Raw genomic sequence first — 14,242 nt, forward strand, 5'->3', positions numbered from 1 at the left:
TGATTTAATGCCCACACGAAGCTTATCTTATAAGCTAACTAATGAGATAAGTTTAGATATGATCTAATAGTTCGATCAAAATCTAGACACTCAGGTGTAAAAAGTCACGTTTTATAAAAATTTAGCACACCCAAGCGCACAAATCTTTCATATTGTCTCATTAGACCATTCTAGGCCTTGAACTAAGTCCAAAAAGACCTATTACACTTGATTGACCAAGTTATATAGAAAATATACATATATATCACAATTTGGACATTCAACAACCCATTTCTATAAATATAAACTTTGTAAAAACATTCAGTTAACTATTTTCACCATAATATAATTATAAATTCACTTAATATTTACCACTAGCATATTTACAATATGCTTACAATTAAATCTTAGCCCTAAATGCTCATTTCACCATATATTCACACAGAAGAGCTATGAATCACTACATAATTTCCCATAAATCACAACTTAAACGTGCATGCAATTCTTATGGCATTAAATATAACCTCATAACCTTTATCACATAATTGACTTATGCTTGGAAGGTTATGTCCTAAACTATCAACCAAATAAACATTATCTATGTATAGAGAGTTGGAAGAATTCTTATCAACCTTACCTATATAGCGAATTCTACCCTTTTCATTGTTTCCAAAGGTGACAGTCACACCATCTTTAGTTTCTACTATGAACATGAATTGTCATTAGTCATGTTTTTTTAATCATACTATTTTTGTTTTTGCTTATGTTTATAACCCACTCTAGCTTTATGAAAAATACTTTTTTGTTGATTCAAAATATTATTCAAATTTTCTCTTCCTTTAACAAATTTGCCAAGAGTATTTTTCAAATCTTCTTTATCATATATATGAAGTAAACAATTAACACATTGATTTTCATTTTTCAAAATGTTTACTTTCTTTTTCAAAGCTTCATTTTTAGTTTTTAGAAATAAATTTTCCTTTTTTAAAATGGAAAGCTTTTTTTTAGTTTGAGCAAGATTTTTCATAAGCAAAAAGGATTAACTTTTAGTATTTCAAAAGTAAAGTCAAATTTAGAGTCTGAATTAGAATCATTAACTTGATCTATGTTGCTTTTTACTATTAGACAGAGATTTTCTTCTTCTTCTACGAATTCTTTATCACTGTCGCCCCATATTAAATATAGATAAGCTTTGAATTTCTTCTTGTTATATTTATAATTCTTGCTCTCTTACTTTAGGGGATAATCTGCTTTGATGTGGCCTAAATTTTTGCATTTAAAGCACATAATCTCCTTGTCTTTCTTCTTCAAAAATTTCTTGTTGAACTTCTTCCCAAAGAAGTTGCCAAACTTCTTAACAAACATGGCTATTTCTTTATTAGAGTCTTCACTGTCACTAGTTTTGGAATCAAAATTTTCTTATGATAGTTTTAGTGATAGTCATTTCTTCTTCTTTTTGGCATCCTCTATTAGAATTAATAATCTCCCTTCATGTTCAGCAAGGCTTCCAAACAATATAGCCATTGATCTCATAGAATCACTTTTTGCTTCCTCAATAGCAGTGATTTCGGGTTGCCATTCAGCAGGGAGTCTTCTCATGATTTTTTTAGCTTGTTCCTTTTATGTGTAAGTCTTTCTAAATGCAAAAAGCTCATTCATCATGTGTGTATATCTAACTTGCATTTCAATAATGCTTTCTCCAGGCTTCATCTTAAAAAGCTCGTACTCTTGAGTTAATGTACTCATCTTATTTTCTTGACTCCTTGCGTGCTTTCATGTGCTATCTTGAGAGCATCCCACATCTCTTTTGTTATCTCAAGATTGCTAACACAGAAGTATTCTTGTTGACTCAAGGTACTTGCTATAATTAATCTTTCTTTGGAATTCAATAGCGCCAGCTTCTCTTCTTTTTTAGTGAATTCATTCCTTACTTTTCTCCCTATCTCTCTTTCCACTATTTTCATGGGAATATAAGGACCATTTTTGACAATCATAGATCAAGATCTAATGTATAAAAAACAATCTCATTTTGCTCTTCTAAAAAGTGTAGTTTTTACCATTAAATCTTGGAGGCCTATTAATCTCAACACCCTTAGGACCAAAACCAGCCATAGGATTCTCTTAGACTATTAAGTCTTTGATCAAGAGTCCAAGCTTTGATAGCAAATATTAGATTGGCTGGTATCCAGGGGGTGAATTAGGTGATACTAAAAATTTTTGATGAAATAAATAGTAAGGAGGATAGAAGTAAGGAAGGAAAAGATTAGACACAAGAGATTTATCCTGGTTCAACCTAAAATCTTGACCTACATCCAGTCCTCAAGATCACACTTGAGATTTCCAACTAAACTTACATGCTTCAATGGGTGCTCACAATCATAGTACAACTCCCAAGACTTACTAGTCTTAATTCAACAATAAATCTTACTATAACTAATAAGTTGTTCCAAGTCACTCAAAAAACTCCTTTTTAAGATTTCAGCTAAAATATAAAACTTTCAAAGAAGAACTCTTTTGAAAGAGTAGATTGATTACAATTGAAAGCTTATAAACTTATGGGAGCTTTTTCATAAACTTTATCAAGAATGATAAATAATGAATGCAAGACTTTGGTGTATAACCTTGAAAGCTTTTAAGAATATTCAAATAATGAATAGTTCAATTAAAGATAAAAAAATATCATCCTAGACCTAAATTGCATCACATATATAGTTTTGGTAATTAATAAACTGTTAGAACAGCCAAACAGTAATTGTAGCCGTTGGTGACATTCCTTACATACAACCATAAGATTCACACTTGAAATGGAGTTAGGAAAATTCCAATCAACCATATGTAACAATTCAAGCATGAACATCAAGGTGTCTCACACATGTTTTAGAGGATATAAATATGCAAACCATTTTATGTGACAAAACAAGAGTATGACCCTCAGGCTCTCACACGTGAATTCATTGGAAAAATGCCAAAGCTAATTTTGTGTGACAAAACTCATGCGAAACCAACTAACTATCACATGTGGAATGACTGGTCACAAAATCAAAATCATTCTAAAAGACAAATCATTCTTGGAACACTCTATTACACACACGTGAAGTGGCTAGTTGTAAAACTAAGCCATTCTGGAAAAACATAATGAAACTAAAGTATATTCAAATAAGGATTACATGATTGAAAAGATTCAGAGCAATAAGTGACAAATAATACAAGTATACAAGATAAAATAGGCTTGAAATGGCTTAAGACTCACATAACTAAAATGTGTTCAAAAGACTAAGTGATAAAACACGCATGAATACTATCTCAGTAAGGTGTGAAATGACACTTCACAATATGTAAAGGAACACAAAGTGAAAATTAAGGGTAACTTGTGTGAATTGGAGCACAGAAGATTCATTAAGGTATCACACAAACACTGGTGACAAATCACATTTGGATCACTACTGATTCAAGCATGAAACATCAATCAGTGCGTCTAAGTTGATAAATCACGCATGGGACCATACTGAATCATGCTTGAATCATTATACAAAGAAAAGATCAACTTTTCTAATCCAATTCAAGCTAGAATGACATTACTATTAAGCTTGAATTGATAAAGACAAGTCCTAAGATATATAAATAAATCTTATGAGCCTAAGAAGATGCATTCATTTTAATATTGGTAACAAGTAATTAAGCTCTCAAAGTTTTCACATTGAAGCTAAGAGAATTAAATAACTTATCCTATAAATCTTCTTCCTCTTCTCTTGATTTTTCATGCTCTTAGGGTTTTGTATTCATCCATACTTCTTTATGTATCTGCACATATAACACACCTCTTCTCTTCATTTTGCAATCATCAAAACATATGATTCAACAGTTAGTATTTGTGGTCAATTTGGTTAATTGATTAATAGTGCTAATTATTCATAGATTGTGGTGTATACGTGTACCTTGATAAAGGAAAAGGGCATGGTGACATTACACATATGAGAAATCTATAGGTAACCTTTTCTTGTGAAAGAAGGGTTGAGGTAATTAAATAACTCTCTCTTGTGATTATTTATTGTAACTGTTTATGAATATTATAGCTATAACATGAAATTACTTTGAACGACACATGTTTTGAGAAAATAAATGTTTGTGCATGAAAAGAATTTCAAGGAAATAGATTTTAAAGAAATGGTTTTTGTGGAAATATGTGACTATATAGCTATATATATATCAATTTGGAAGATAACCCACTTATTGGTATGTGAGTATGATTATAGGATGTAGGAGTTCACCCATAGGAAGAAGTAATGAAAAGTCCATATGGCATTATTCTCCTCAGTGCCTAACAAGGTGTGATGTTGGAGGATTTCATCTCCTTAGTACCTATTAAGGTATGGTGTTAGAGATCATCTCCTTAGTGCCCATGTAGGATGCAATGTTGGAGATTAGATCTCCTTAACATATGTGAGATGCAATGTCGAAGTAATAACACCTTGATCATTGTGTGTTATAGGGGTAAACTGTAGTTTAGAAGGGGGACAGAACACCTTTAGTTAGGTAATTCTACAACTGAAGGTGTGCTCAAGTCAATGAGTATGCATTAGCCTAATAAGAGACTATGAAGTGAATTTATGTGATATGCTTTATTTAATTATGTATACATAATACTTGCTTATAGTTTCCTATGATAGTTAGTAGTAGCAAGTTATTCTGTTACTAAGATTATTATCTCACCTCGGGGTTACATTTTTACAAGTCAGAGCAGTAAGCTGAGTAAAAGGAATATTCTAGACTGGCATAATAGTGCTACCATTGTGAGATGAAGAGCTTGTGTAATGAATTTATTTTTTATACATTAGTAAATGAATAAGTTGCCATAGGATCCGTGTGAATATTTTGTGGTAAAATATGTTAGCAGTGAGAATCTTAGCCCAGTTGTGTGGAAATGGGGTGAAATGTGATTGTGGGCTAAGATTGCTTTATATGTAAATGTGATTATGTTAATAGTGGTAAATTTGTGGTGAAATTGTGGCTTGAATGGCCAAGTGAATGTCCGCATGAAAATTTATGAAAAATAGGCCCCATAGCTTTGAAATGGGCGATTTAGTGGCCAAATCTTGATATATGTGTATATATGATTGTATTGTTGGTCAATCAGGTGTATATGGTCCTTACGGACTTAGTTCTAGGCTTGAAACAGCCTAATGAGACAAAGAATGTCATTTGAACACTTTGGTGAATGAAATTTTCGAGAAAAGTAGTTGTTTATACCCAAGTATCCAAATCTAGTTTGGACATTTGGATTGTGTCCAAGCTTGTCACATTAGTTAGCTTATAAAATAAACTTTATAGGGTGATTGAATCACTCTGATCGAATGTCGTATATGAAAATGGCACACACCAAAAATTCACTTTTGTGAACTGTCATATGACAGTAGTAAATGGCATATGCGTTGCGGCACATGACACAAAAAGAGAGCCTATGGCTCTGTGCTATAGAATGCAGCACATTTGGTACACACTGTGGCTCATGGCCCTTTTTCTGGTCTTCTTTCTTTTATTTCAAATCTTGTGTTGAGTGTGATAAATGTACAGAATTGTCTTCCGACATGCATTGTTTGATATGAGATTGATTTCAAATGGTTTTGAACTAAATGTTTCTTTAGTTATATATTATATGGTGTGATGATTTCATTAACCCCTTCTTATACTAGATTAATGGTGAGAATATAGTTTGATATGGGAAGAGGTTATAATAAAAGTATGCTGGAGTATTTTAAATTAAGAAAACTTTAGCTTCCCACTTGAAAAAAAAAAATCATAAACTTGATAATTCATTTGGGCTATTCCCTTTATTACCTCAATTTTTGGAGTTAATTAGAGATTAATAAGGGCAACCATACATCAAACACTGTAAACATATCCAACAATTTTATGAAATAATTTAGGCAAATAGACTAGTAGAATTTTTAGGGATAGAAATATATCAAGGAAAGATAACTCTAAATAATAGAATTATAGAATTAGCAAATAAATTCCAAAACAAGATTATAAATAAAAATTAGTTACAAAGATTTTAGGGACGTTTGAATTACGTGGTAGATTTCCTTCCAAGGATAAAGGAATGAATTTAGCCCTCAACTATTTTCCCCAAAGCACTGGGTAGCTTATACTACAATGGCACATTTAGTAGAAAGGAATTAGAGGCTGGGAAGTGGAAGTGGAAGTGGAACCCAAAGTTTGGATTGTTTGGTTGGCATGAAAAGACTTCTTTGAGAACTAGGTTCTACTAAAAATTTAGCCATGAACTATTTTTCGAGAAGTAGTGGGTAGCCTCTACTATAAAAAATAGACCATCCAGCATTTTCCAATCAATTTTGACCAAACACCCTTTATTTTCAGACTTATGGGACCCACGACTTGTCAATCTTTTCAATCTTCTTACCTTCATTTTCAATTTCATCTCAAGAAAATGAGGTTCAAAGAGTTCTTATTTGAAAACATTCATGAGTTCTTATCAAAGAGTTCTTATTTAAATGAAACCTGACCGTCATCCTCTTCGTCTTCTACTTCGTTGGTGTAATCCTCGTGAATGTCTTTAGATAAAAATTCTTTGAGCCTCTTCTTCTTAAGCTGAGACTGAGAACGAAGGTAAAAAGATTGAAAAGATTGACACATTCTAGGTCTCATAAGTTTGAAAATGAATGACGTTTAGTTAAAATTGATGAGGAGGTGCTAGATGGTCCATTTTTTATAATAGAGGCTATCCAGTGCTCCTGGAAAAATAGTTTATGGCTAAATTTGCACCTTTGTTTGCTAAGGTGGAGTTCCATATGACATTTTCAAAAAAAAAAGTTATGAGCTCCACATGGAAAGTTAACATATATCAAATAAAAGTTAACGGAGGCTGTTGGATGCTCTGTTTTATAGAGTTGAGAATTTATTTCGCACCACAATATTAGTATAGGCTATGTAGTGTTCTTAGAAAAATAGTTGAAGGCTAAATTTGTACCTTTACCTAAATAATAATAAAGATAGCCATAGTTTTTAAAAGATTATAGAGGAACCCTCTAGAATAGATACAAAAAATGACAAAAATAATAAGTGGTAAAATAACAAGTCTACCTTGTCAAGGGATAGCTAATCCTCTAGCCTTTAAAATAGTATAGATAGATGCATCAGAAATAGGATACAGAAGAATCCTAAAACAATTAGATGGAGATAAGGAAAAAATAGTCAATTCCAATCAAGAGTGTGGACAAAGGCTCAACAACAGTATTACACTATCAAAAAAAATCTTATCTATTGTCTTGTGTTTTTCCAAATTTCAAGATGATTTGATGAATAAAAAGTTCTTAATAAAAGTAGATTACAAAGCAGTAAAAAAATTTTACAAAAAGATGTTAAAAATTTGGTTTCAAAATAGATTTTTGCTAGATAGCACGCAATTCTATCTTGTTTTGATTTCAAAAAATAGTTTATGAAAGGAAAAAATAATTCTCTTCCAGATTTTCTAACAAGAGAATTCTTTCAGAGAAAAACTTTTCAACATGACTAAAGCCACAATTTCAAAAGAGAAAGAAAAGCCAAAGCGAATTAGCCAATACAGCCAACCCATCGTCAAAAGTAAAAAAATAGACCTTTGAGAATAGAGGACTATATTTTTCAATCTCTTGAACCTATACAAACATACCAACAAGCTGTTAACATCCAAACAAATAAAGATCCTATAGAAACGTCTAAATATGCATTAAGCCCATATGTCCCTAAAGAATATATAATGATAGTTTGTGTGATAAAGCCAAAATTCCAAGGAGAGAGTGTACCTCATACTATACAGGCAATATTTCAGCCTCATCTAAAGAAAGGAATATGGAATTATATTCCAATTAATATGAAAAAAGACAAAAGATATTATGAAGTAATCTTGGTGGGTACAAAATCCATCATGATTAATCATCAAGGAATAGAAGGAGGTTTTTATAGTCAAATAAAAATCCACAAGGTATTAACTCTGACTACATGGGGTTACACACCTTATACAGCCAAGAATTTTTCAATAAATTACCATGACTAAGTTTATAATTAATTTGATTATAAAGAGGTGTGGTATAAATTTTATATTACAAATATCATAGACATTCTTGATTTTTCTAGTTCAATCAAGATTGCCTAAATGATTTTCCAAAATGATTTCTTGAATGGTTCTATATCTTTAGACCAGTAAAGAAAATACTCCTTCTGAAGATGGTGGAAGGATATGAATGTTTTAAACAAAAAACTAGCTTTAAAGAAAATGAAAAGAAATTTTTTTCTTTTATCAATGCAAGGTATTGAAAATCGAATCGGTCATTTAACCACTAAAGAAAGTAGAATAAGGGTTAATAGTTCAATCGAGGGTCAACATTAAGTCAAACTAGTCATAATTAAATTAATATGTTTTTACTTTTAGGTTAGATATTTTAAAGGGAGAATCTCACTGTAGGCCCTAAAAAAGCAAAAAATTACAATGCAGGTTTAAGGGCCCTCGTTGAAATTTTTCTTGAGAGCAAAAGTAGAATTTTGCCTTTATGTGATTTGAAAACTTGATGAATCACATATATTGCACACTTTATTTTACATTTACGACCATATTTTATTGGTTTAAACACTTATATGTATAATTTTAGCATTGGATTTAATCATAGGCTCATCTGTATTTAGTTTTGGCATTAAGGGTATTTTGGTCATTTTGCACATTTTATTGAAATTAATTATTTTTAATGTGAAATTTCAATTCCGTGACACATTTTATTACTTGGGCAATTTTTATTCTCATTTTTAGGATTTTATTTGGTTCAATTTCATTAGATTAATTTAGTTTTGTTTATTTTGCATTTTTTAAGCATTTGAGGGCTAATTTGGTAATTTGGTCAATTTTATTTTAAATTATTTTTTTGACTTTTCAAAGGGAAGGTAACGTAGAACTGGAATGGGAAAAAAGGGAGAAGAAAGAAAATAGAAAGAAGAGAATGCGAGATAGAGGTTGGGGAGTTCATCTAGGAGAGTCATCACTCATTTTCAGTCACCTCAGGCGGACGAATTGCTGAGCTGGGCAGATTTGATCATCATCACACACACTCACCTCTCGCTTGTCAGTCCACCACACATGAACGCTCTTCAGCTCTCAACTCATCACACACATATACCTCTCAGTCCAGATTCCAATCTCACAGTTCGGCTCGTCATGGCAGTTCTCATGGACCTCTCCTTCAGTCAGTAGCTATGGAGAGTGAGATGAGAGGCTAAATCTTCAAGGATTCTCCAAGATGATGAAATTTCATTTGAGCTTCACATTCTCTTGGTTTCAGTTATGTTGATTGCTCAAATCTGATTATAGTTTTTGTTATGAGTTTGAATTTAGTTCATTGATTCTAGTTAGATTGAATGAATTAATTCGATGTCATTTACCTTGTTAAGGATCAGACTTTGGTTACATTTTCCATTGAATTTATGCACCTCAAGTGTTTGAGTTTATGCTTTAATGGTTATTACTTGCTGAATTTGAATTCCTTTTGAGTCTTGCTTGATATTTTTGATTCATTCAGCTTCTATTAGGTCTTAATGATGAGTTGATTGTCTAAATTTAATTATTCTAAGTGTTAGGGTAAGGCTTTAGAAAAGTATAAATTCAATTTGATTTGTTTTATCAAAGTTTGGCAATTGTTTAGGGGTTATATGTCTTGGTCTAAGCCACATTTACCTAGTCCTAGTGGTCATTAAGCTTTTAATTTTGTCAATTGAATCATATAGGGACCAAACTCATAGAATTAAGGAGTCTATGATGGTGGAATAGATTCAAAACTTGGAGAATTCACCCATTTCCTTGTTTGAGTCAATTTTACTTCCATTCATTTTCACTTAAAATTTAGAAAACCAAAAATAAGTCTCTTCTTGATTTTTGTCAAACCAACATTGTTTTTTAACTTGTGAAAATGATTTATGAATTTTCTTTGGTTGCTTATGTTTGCTCTCTTAGGATTTAATGACCTAGGATGTACTCAACTACATCCTAGTTTTTTTGAAAAGTTTGATACAACTTAGAGCTTTTCAAGTGGCACCATTGTTAGGGAGCAACATAACCAATCAATTTCATTTCATTCACCATTATTTTTTTTTGGTGATTTTTCAGTGATTTTCGTTGGAATTTTCAGAGCTAAAATCAAGCTGCAGATTGTTGTGTTTCACAAAATTTGACCTGATTTTAAAATTGAATTGTGAATAATTGAAAAGGATTTTTGCTTGGGACTTGATTTTTTAGAAAGCTAAACATCTTAGCTTTGATTTCACATTGAGAGTGAAAATTTTGGACTCAAAAGCTGCTCTGGATATCTGTTGCAAGACAGCAAGGTTCTGGAATAGATGTTACAGAAATCTAGAATTTTGTGTCAAATTCAAGTGTACACAACTTTCACTCTACTTGTCCAATTTACTTGATTCTTATCTTATTTCATTCATCATTGTGTTAGCTCCGATTCGTATGTTTTGCTCATCCTCTGATTTTTCCAATAACTTGGTGAAAAGACTGAAAAGTTCTGATAAGGTACTCTGGAAGTAGTCCTGAAATTCCAGATTTGTTCACTGCGTTTGTGCGAATTTCTGGGAGCAACTGAGAGAGAATTTTGACCTGAAATTTTTGCAGTATAATCCTTGTTATGTTATATGTTTCAGGTAAAAATTTCAGTGGAATTTGAGTTGGGATTCAGTTTTTATGCAGCTCAAAATATCACTAGCTCCAGACTGATATTAACTATCAGATTCAGAAAAGTGGATCAACTTTGAATGAGCATTTCTCAATCCCTACTCATCCGAATTGCATGATTTTTGTTTTTGAATTTTCTTTAGCATCTTAGATTCATTTTTTCAGTTTTTATTTTCTTTAATTCCTTCATTTTAATTTTTGAAAAAATAAATAAAAATTTTCTGCTACTGTTTTGCTCTGTTCTACCAAATTTTCAGATTCGCGTGATTTTTTTTTTTTAACTTTTTGAGTGTTTTTGTTTGTTGTTTTTGCTGATCTTAGAGCATTGCATGCCCTGTAACTCTTGTTTGAAAATTAAAAAATAATTCCTTGTCTTTAAAATGCAATACTTGAATATCATTAATTCTTCCTCCACTTGTTTCATTGATAAATCTTTTGTTTTAGAAAGTATGCAAACAATGATGCAAATAATAGTGGACATGTGCATAATCATGAGAAAGAAATTCTTATTAAAAGAAGCATTAGGGAGATGGTTGGACCTAAAGATGTATTTAGAGTATGTGGCTTAAATATGAACTTGCAAGAAAATGTTAACTGTGAAATTAAGCCTTCTCTAATCAATACCTTACCAAAATTTCATGGACTTACAGGTGAAGATCTCAATAGACACCTCCAAATTCTTGAAAGAGTTTGTGTGACAATGAAGCCACCTATGGCTAGTTTGGAGAATTTGATGTTGAAGTCTTCTATTTCACCTTGGAGGATAAGGCAATCACTTGGTTTAATACTTTGGCCACTAAGACAATCAATTCATGGGCTAAAATGAAGCATTTTTTTCTTGGATAAATATTTTCCAGCAACTAAACACTCTCAATTGAGGAAGCAAATAATGAATATTGGATGGGATACCTTGAGCTTTTAGCAAGATATCCATACCTTTCAGTTGGCAAGGAGTTTCTCATCAAGTACTTTCATGTTGGACTCTCAATTCATAATAAAGAAATTATAGATTTAGCTGCTAATGGTCTTTACTTGATTTGCCTCCCGATAAAGCTTGAGAATTGGTGGAAAAGATGGACAACAATAATCAACAGTACAACATAAGGGAGAACATAAGAGGTGTGAATGGGGTCTATCAAGCTTCAATTCCTAATGCTCAACTAGATGACATTTACTCTTAGTTAGATTTCCTCAAGATGTCTTTTGCCACCTATAAACAACCTCAAGTGGATTCCATGTCAAGAGCATTGGTAGTTCCAAGTTGTGCCATTTGCCACTTAACCATGCATATTACTTCAAATTGCATGCATGCTTACGAGAGGGAAGATGTTGCTACTATTTATCAATAGCAAAGGCCATACAATCACCCACAACAGGGAGGAAAAGGTCAATTTAAGCCATATGGGAATACATCTAACTCTAGTTGGAGAAATCACCCCAATTTGAATTATAGATCTAATCAAAAGGTTTCTACTTCAAGGAGCAATCAAATAGTTCCCATCCAAGACTCTTTCAATGATAACAAGATTTTCTCACTTTTGGAGAAGATGAACAACATGATAGAAATGAATTCAAGACTGGAAACCTATGTCTCAAATGCTAATTCCAAATTTGGTAAATTACACAACTAATTTGAGCTTCTTTTCAAGAGACTTGACAACTTAAAAACAAGACAGCACTCAACTGAAGTTGTCATGCAAAAAATGAGCAACAATAATAGTATTTCTCAAACTCAAAACAGTGGCACACTTCCCACACAACTTGTGATCAATCCTAAGAATATTAGTGCCATTGAATTGAGAAGTAGTAGAAGACTTAAAGAAGTGTCTCGGCCTAATGAGAAGAATTCTGGTTTTAAGGCTTCTAATACCTCTTCAATTCTTGATAAGGATTCTCATGATGCTCACTATAGTGTACAAGTACCTATTTTTGAGGAAAATACTTATAGACCTCAAAAGGTTGATCTAAACCAAGACCAAAGTCAAGAAACCAAAACTGGACAGCACTATGAAATTATTAATGAAAAGGGTTCTAATGAGACTTCGAAGGTGCAAGAAGCTCTACAAGAGAAAGAAATACTTGGGAGAAGGGAGAAACCAAGATAATACAAAATTAGGGATCCAATTTCCAAAGATATGCCTTTCCCTCATGCTTTGACAAGATTTGTGAAGAACAAGCAAGAGGATGATAAGCAAGATGTCATTGAGATGTTGAAGAAGATTAAGGTGAATATACCTTTGCTAGACATGATCAAGAGCATGCCTAAATGTGCTAAATTCTTGAAAGAGTTGTGAACAAATGAGAAGGGATTTAACCCATTAGCCACCATGTAAATGAATCCTAGTGTGAGTGTAATTTTCAAGCCACAACTTCTTATCAAGTGTACTATTCCTTGCCAAATTGGGAATGTGATTGTTCCAGAGGCTCTCATAGATCTTGGGGTAGTGATAAATGACATACCAACTCACATGTACTCTTCTCTTAACATGGGAGGCCTTCAAGATTGTGGAGTCATACTTCAATTGGCGGATAGGAGCATTAGAAGACCAAAGGAATTCTTGGAGGATATTTTAGTGAAGGTGAAAGACTTTGTATTTCTAGCTAACTTCTATGTCCTTAACATACAAGAAGGAGGTCAAGGGACATTGATTCTTGGAAGACTATTCATGATGACATCTAGTACCATTCTCAACATAAAGGAAGGTAAACTCACTATGGAATTTCTTGATAATAAGATTGAGTTTGATTTTTGAAAGCATGAAAAGTTCTTGTATTGATTATAACTTGCTTTGTGTGAGAATTTTTGAGGATTCCATTGAGCATGCTAGTGATGAGTTTTCATTATCATTATCCTCTTCACCTGCTCATTCATTAGATTTTTTTGCTACTAAAATTTTTTCTACATTGTCATCTATGACTTGTGCTTGCATTGATGATGTTGTGTGTGCCAATTATATGGATATAGTTTCTATACTTGCTAGCCTTAAAGAGAATGATATTTTGGACTCTCATGAGCATATTACCACTGATTCCATTGCTGTTTCTATTGGTGACATAAAGCAAGACAGACAAAATTCCACTAAAGAGCATGTTTCATGTCATCTTGCTTCTTTGTGTGATTTACTTGCCTTGGATGAATTTGATAATTTGAGCATTGATTCTAGCCATTCTCATGCATCTTATTTTGATTTAAATGATGATTTTGAAGTTGTGAAACAAGGTGGCTCTAGCTCACCTAAACGCATTGGTGATCTTTCTTGCCTCCTAGAACCTTGAATGAGTTAGGCTCTTATGTTTGTGAAATTTGGACCATGTTTCTTGTTCTTTTGCACCTGATCCCTCTCCACCATTGGAGAGGAGTTTGTGAAGTATTGTAACAGGGAAAAAAGAGGTTAAAACCATGGTTTTACCTATGCAAAATGAAGCCCAATTTGAGAAGCATTCCAATGACAAGCATGCTAGAAATTCTTTAAGTTGTATAGCCATAGAGACTAGCAAGGAGGATTGGGACTTGGCTAAGAAAATATGAGTGAAGAAGATCCCTCC

The sequence above is a fragment of the Prosopis cineraria genome, unplaced genomic scaffold (genome assembly GCF_029017545.1).
Source record: "Prosopis cineraria cultivar Desert tree isolate PC_DT_omini unplaced genomic scaffold, ASM2901754v1 PC7, whole genome shotgun sequence".
Classification (NCBI taxonomy): Eukaryota; Viridiplantae; Streptophyta; class Magnoliopsida; order Fabales; family Fabaceae; genus Prosopis; species Prosopis cineraria.